The sequence below is a fragment of the Poecilia reticulata genome, linkage group LG20, assembly GCF_000633615.1.
Source record: "Poecilia reticulata strain Guanapo linkage group LG20, Guppy_female_1.0+MT, whole genome shotgun sequence".
NCBI lineage: Eukaryota > Metazoa > Chordata > Actinopteri > Cyprinodontiformes > Poeciliidae > Poecilia > Poecilia reticulata.
The window spans coordinates 22,444,304-22,451,578 of NC_024350.1; positions in this window are offsets into that span (position 1 = coordinate 22,444,304).

Here is a 7,275-nt window from a genome sequence, read left to right on the forward strand (position 1 = left end):
AAAAAAAAAGACTGATCCGTCCACTCCAGGACCAGAACAGAGAGCCAGCAGAGTCCCAAACGCAGGCCAGAGAAGCGCTTATGAAGCTTCCAGCAGGCAGCCGACCTGTTCTGTGGTGGAGGATTGAGTTCACGGATGCAACCGCCTGACCGACACCGTTTTCATTCAACTTCCTATAGTTTTAGTTCTGCTGCTTTATTCCCATCACCAACTTATTTCCATTCAGTGCTGCAGCCTATCCCAGCATGTACTGAGCATTTCCCATTCTCATCTTTTCTACTAGAAACACTGGAAATGCAGCAACACTGTTTTAGAACATCCAAACAAGATCAACTGAACAGACAGGTTGTTTTTCCTCATATTTCCTGAGACTCAAATCAAAGTAAAAATAAAAAATACAGAATTTAAATTTGTTGATGAATAAAACTATAAAGCCATCTGCAGCACGGATGGCAAATGAAGCAATGACTCTGTGGAGGCCGATTTTGAGCTCTAAAACTGAGTGTTGTAATAAAAATTCAGATGCCCTGAAGTTAAACCTAAGCTTTCCGCAAATCCATTAAAAAGACAAATACATTCATAAGTTATACAGTTTCTGAGAGGCTGTTTAGTGAATCAATTAGCATGAAAAGACACATACAAATTGCTGAGTCTTCATGTGACGAAATTAATTACAGAAGAAAATGGAAGAAGAAATACGTTTGTTACAGTTTGAATCAGCAGAAACGAGTTCTTCTTAATGACTTTTGACATCGCAAGGTTTCCCTTCAAACAAACAAGCCTGCATACACACGACCCACTGCGAGCCTCCAGGACTGAACAGATGAGACTCTGTAATGTCCACAGACATAAGCCATGATGTAGTAAACTGGCCATTACACCAATGAGGACATATTGTGCATGACTCACATTATGACCTACTACACTGTATATCAGTGCATTAAATCTCACTAAGAATGACKAGAGGCATCTGAGCTACAATCCTGTTTGCCTTTATTACAAATGATTTCTCTGAATTGCTGAGGAACTTTGTTGGACATGATACAAGAGGAAGATGAAGCTGTTTCTGAGTAACTGCATGAAGCCATTACTGTGAAGCTGTTTTATGATTTTTACTTGTAAAAGATTTGAATCTATTCTTTTCCTTCCTCATAACATTTATGCACTACGTTTTCTTGGTAGATCACATAAATGCTAATATGATAAAATGAAGACTGTGGCTGAAAACGTTCAAAAATACCTTCGAAAGCCACTTTACATTTAGTTGACAATTAAAATATATATATGTGTGTATATTTATACAGCACCTTTCACAGATAAATTGACAAAGTGCTTTGCAGAGTGCAGGAGGTTCTGATGTGAGTACCAGAGAGGGCAGGCAGAAGAATAAGGAATTAAAAGATCTGTGATGTATTTGGGGGCCTGTCCATTAAGAGCTCAAGACTAAATTATTTTTAATCAATTCTAAATTTGAAACAAATAGTCCATGTAAAGAGACTAAAACTTGTGTGATGTGTGACCATCTGAGACAAACTGTGGTACAAACAAATTAACTGTCTTTCACGATATTCCTGGATTCACCTATTTGCATTTTTCTTTTTGTTTTTTGAGGCAGCAAATTATTTATGTAAATATTTGTCTACTTGTAGATTTTTTATTGAGCTAATCTAAAATATCCTAAAGAAACTACACTCCATTGGCTGCCATGTGAAAAGCAGTTAAATCAAAGAGCAGCGTTCATTTCCCTTGGTGCTGATTGGCTGCACCCCAAGTGTGACGATAAGGAAGACTGCAATTATTAGCTTCTGCAGAAGTGCCAAGACGGTTTCCACTGTGTGTAAAGCATATTAAGGTATATGTGCTATTTAAACTATTAAAATAGGCAGCTCTAAGTGTTTGTAGAAAGACTCTCAAATACTCTAGTATTTCAGCTATTCATGGATAGTTTTGATCCATAAACCATGCGAATAGCAGGGGTCCACTGTAGCAGCACAAATACAGATTTTTTTTTATTTTTGTATTTTTTTTTTAATTTCTTTACAGTTAACCATGGGTTGCACGGTGGAGCTGTTGGCTGCACTGTGTAAGACGGTTCTAGAATTTAATACCAACCTGTGATCCTTTGTCATGGAGTTTGCATATTTGCATGTTCTCCCATGCATGTGTGTGCTCTTTCAACCATCCAAATGTGCTTCCAACAGATGTTTTACTGCCTCTGAGTGTTTAACAATTCAGTCAGAGCCACAGGTTCCCACCAGAGCAAGCACGGGTGAAAATAAACTTTGTATTGTGGTCTAACTGAACGCTGTTTTTTTGTATTACTTCATGTATGACTGCATGATGAAAACATTGTCCAAAAACTGGCAGCAGATTTGGAAAAAATGTTCTGTGTCTGTCTGAATCGCTCCATTAGTTTAACCCTGCTGATAGCAGCCTCCAGTAAGAGGTGCCATATGTCCATTAATATTCTATCATGGATCCCTCCATCTGAAACATACAAACAGCTTATAAAAAAAAACATCTGATTTCAATCAGTTCCAGGCACAACCTTGAATTTATTACTTTCAATTTTATTTGGTCGCTCAAGCATGTCACCAGTCAAAGTTTATTTCACATAAAAACGGGGTATAACGGGGTATAAAATAGAAGCTAAATAGTAGAAACAAATGAGTGGTAATGTAATAAAAATATCCAACTAGAACTTAAAGCCACAGCACAGAAGTGTTTTTTTCTTAATGATCCTTAAAATTGTTGGGTTGCAGATTTAGAGCTGACGCTTTATCTATCAGTCAATCAAATTTTATTTGTATTTGTATTTATTTTGAACAAAAAAAAAAGTCACAAGAGGGTTTATCTGATCTTGCTCTGGGGTGAAATATAGATCTTGTGAAGCCAGTGAAAACATGTTTTCTTCCCAGTGAAGCAGCATAACCCTAGAGACAAATGCACTTTACGCATTTGTGCAACTCTGCTTTCAAAGGTTTTACACCAGCTATCATTACACTTATTTTACCAACGGTGCCAGAGAGATGTAAGACAGAGAGTAGTGGTTTCTGGCAGCCACACTGCAGGGGGATTCTTTGGAGAATACAACAGTTTAATACAGGACGGCTTAAGAGCTTTAGTTCTAGGAACAACAGTGAACAATCCATCAAGAGATGATTCTGCTTCTGCGTGAGTGAGGCTGAACACTTCAGAAAACGTTGGCGGGCCGCTCCTGAAATTCAAGATTAAAATAGTTTATTGGTTGCAGATGACGCCGCAGACGCAAACACGAAAGACTTGTATTCAAATGCACCGAAACCAACCAACAACAAGCCCAATCCATTAAAAAATATAAGAGGGGATGCAGGAAAATGACGTGACTCTCATACTGACCTTTTCACGTTAAATGTTCAAGTGGCAGAAAAATGCTTTTTGTTTTCTGTTTTTTGGTCAGGTGGCGTGAGGCAGGTCTCAGCTGGGATCAGCAGGACGGAGTGATGGAGGAGTTTTAAAGAGTCCTCAGTGACAGACGCAAACTTTCTCTTTTCTTCACTTCAATGCATATTGGGGGTGGGGGAGGGGTTGTAGTGAAGATGCTGTATCAGAATGTAATATATAGGTTGTGAGGGTGTGCAATGCCTGGGAAAAATAGCCGTGTCTCTTGAACATTTTTCACATTTTGTGACTTTCTAACCACAAACTTTTAAGTGCTTTTGCTGAATTTATGGACCGAGACAAAAGTATACTGTGGACCTCTGGTATTTGCAGAGGTTATGGACCACAACCACCTACAAGAAGCTAAAATCCTCTAATAATTGAGACTCTCTCTAAAAATGCTCATAACTGCCTATTTTGTTAGCTCAACATGCATCAATACTCATACATACTAACTGTTTTGGCTTTTCTACAGAAGCTACAGTCTTCCTCACTTCTGCTTTTATTCTTTCAAATATTTTAGATTTTCTCCATGAAAAAAATCTTCAAATAGGTGAATGTGAATGTGAAAATCGAACCACACAGGTGGATGGCGGTCAGCTGTCATTTTAAAATATAGGGACATTTTTAGAGATTTAATCAAATAAAACACCTCAAAATGTGTGTGACAAATGGTATAATTTTTACTTTTGCATATAATTGTTTTGTAAAATTCAAATGCTCTATCTTTTTTTTTTTTTTAAGAAACATTGTTTGTGGATCTTTTAGTTGAGCCTTCCCACAGATTGTCTGCTGGAGAGCTTTTGTTCCTGACCTGCTCCAGCGCCAGCAGCTCCAAAATGGAGAGGTCCAGAACAGATGTGGGCTGTAACTCCTATCGAAGGCCATGTACTGGAACCTTAAATAATATAAAACCTTGATGAGGAGGTGCCGACTGTATGTATACTGTAACTTCCCATCTTAACTTATCTTCCCATCTGGGTTTGCACAATCCTCTTGTGGCCTTGTGGGTATTCTGTGGATTTCCCTGCTTCCTCAACAGCTGACAAACATCCGTTTAGGAATGTAAATCTGTGGTAAATTGCACTCAGTAACAAAACCTGTCCAGAATTAAGTAAGGCACCTGGAAGGAAAGCTCTGATTTGAATCCAATTTGGTGTAGATGAGAGCAAACGATGGAAAATGGAAGACAGTTCAGATTAGATGAAACCAGCACATCTAAACTGGTGCCAAGGGACACATAGTTCTGATGAGGAATCATCAGATTGAATATCTTTCATTTTGGGCTTTTAATAACTTATTTGGTCTATTTTTTATCCACATTGCATGTAGCTATAAAGCTTTTTAAAAAGAACAAATGTGAAGCAAGTTTGAATTTCATATGAATTTCACCTCACCCCCACAGGTTGTTTAAATTTTCTTCCTATCTTTGTGGCAAGAAAAAAATAAAAATCTAAGCCTCATCTGATGATAAAACATTCCTCCAGTATGTATTTAGCTTGCCAAGCAATTGGTTACTGTTGTGGTCCAATACTTACTTTTAGAAATTAAGTTACATCACACAGAATCATTAAGCTGCCATTGCTTTGAAATAAATTCAGTCACATTATAATAATAAATTCAGTCACATTATAATAAGATAACAAGATACAAAACTCATAAAAATGGGTTTGTTTTCTTGCTTTAAGGAGATATAAAACTCAGTATGTAATTTATATCTTGCTAAAACCAAAATATGCCCTCGTTTAAATAAGAAAAGTTGTAACAATAAAACAGCAACAAGCTTTTTGTTTGTGTTTTTCTTTTGCATCCATATGATGATGCCTACTTCATGTTGCAAGGCAGGTTCTGGTAAAGTAAGTTTTTGATTCTGCAGGCCTGGGTAGGGAAATGTTCACCTAGTCGGGCTATTTTTATTTGGTGTTGAAATGTGTTTGATATTCTCAAATATATAGATGTAACAAAAGAGCCAAAGCATAAGAAATGTTTACATGGACCAAAACTTTTCGAAAGCATTCTCTGATCTCTAGCGCCCATTCTAGATGAGACATGTCTCCACAAATCCTATTTTCATACTCACCACTGATCTGCATGTGGAACCAACATTCAAATCAGACCACTCTGATGCCCAACTGTTTTGAATGGTGAGTATATTACTAATGAGGAAAACAAGAATAAAGGCTTCTGAAAGATGAGAAGCCCTCCTTCACTTCTCCTAGAAGCTGTATGACCTTCCAGTCATGTGGAAGAAGATATCGTGTCATTGAATCATGAACAAACCGCCATGTGCAACAGCTTCATTTCACAGGCAGTGAAGCTGCTGATTCTCCAGTTAAGATTCATCTGGATGAAAAGAAATGGAAAGCAACAAATGCAATAAGTAATTTTATTATAAATAAATAGCACTGGATGTTTTTGATAATTTTATGTGTCGATAATTGTACACTTTTTGTACTTTAGGGTTTTGTTTTACCCTGTAGTGACACTTTGTTGCTATAGAACTGGTTTGTTAACAATTGTGCTATATTAGCATTAACGCTCCATAAATTGATAAAGTGCCAATAAAGTTTCTGTTTTGCTAGAAAAGAGGATTTTTACAGGATTTATCCATCCGGAGGACCTAATTCTGCTCAGAAGACCTTCCAAGGATTTATAGTTACACATTATTCTGAGTGTCCTGAAATACTCAGGCTGTTCCCTTCTAAATGGGCTCACATTGTGAAATTATGGGCCAGTTTTCTCGCTGGTTGGGTGGTTTAATTTCCGTCTGCGTAGGACCTCAGTCATACATCATCCCTTTTTTTCTGTCCTTGATTTTTTTTTTCTCTGTCCAGTAAAGCAGAAATCCCTTGAAAAGTGCAGTGCTGTGTCCAGTGAAAATGGTTATGACCCTCATCAGTGCACACACCCGGGGCTGAAAGCGCTCCGATACACGTTTCATGTATTTTCTGAGCTCTCGCTGCATTTCACAATTTAAACACACTCTTGAAAACATGAAGCCAAGGAATTTGGAAGCGCAGCTGGGTCTCTGTTGTTGCCTCAGCTGACAGATATTTGTACATGCTGAATAAAAAAACTCATAACCTTTTTTGGTGTTTCTGAACTTAAATCAGGATTATTTTTTTCTTGTTTTAGGTCATTTAGAATAACTAAGGTTATTTCTGTTTGCTAAATGTCAGAATAATGAGAGAAAATGTTTGATTACATTCTTAAAACTTTGAGTTTATTAGACATTTTAAAAACTTTGTTAACCCCAGATGACAATGTGATGGCTTTATAAGCTCTTTTATCCAGCAATGTTTGAGTACATTTCAGAATTGAAGTATTTTTATTATGGAAAAATGAACATAAATGAGCCAACATCTGAGGAGGAAGACATGTACAAAAGTCTCGTTCATCCTTGGATACTATTTCCTGATGGTACCATGTTCAAATAATTATATGCAAAAAAGCTCCAGGAGAAAGTCCAGCTATAATGAGGTAAAAGGTTCTGTGTCCCGGAGATGAATGTGTTTTGGTGTGAAGTGTGCGAATCAACCCCAGAGCACAAGCAAAAAAATCTTGTGAAGATGCTGGTTGTAGCCGATAAGAGAATCATTATCCACGAGGCCTGCACCAACACGGGCTGAAAGGACACTCAGAGTAGAAACACAGCAACATAGCAAGTCAGACTATAATTTTCAAATGCACATGAACAGTGGTGGGAAGTTACTGTACTTAAGTACAATTTCCGTGTATCTGTACTTTACTGAATGTGGTGGGATGGTGTTTCACCCTCCCCCACGCTTTGCGTCGGGTGTGGCGAGAGGCGCGCCACTGATTGGTGGGCGGGGCAGATGCCTTTAAAGCTGGGTA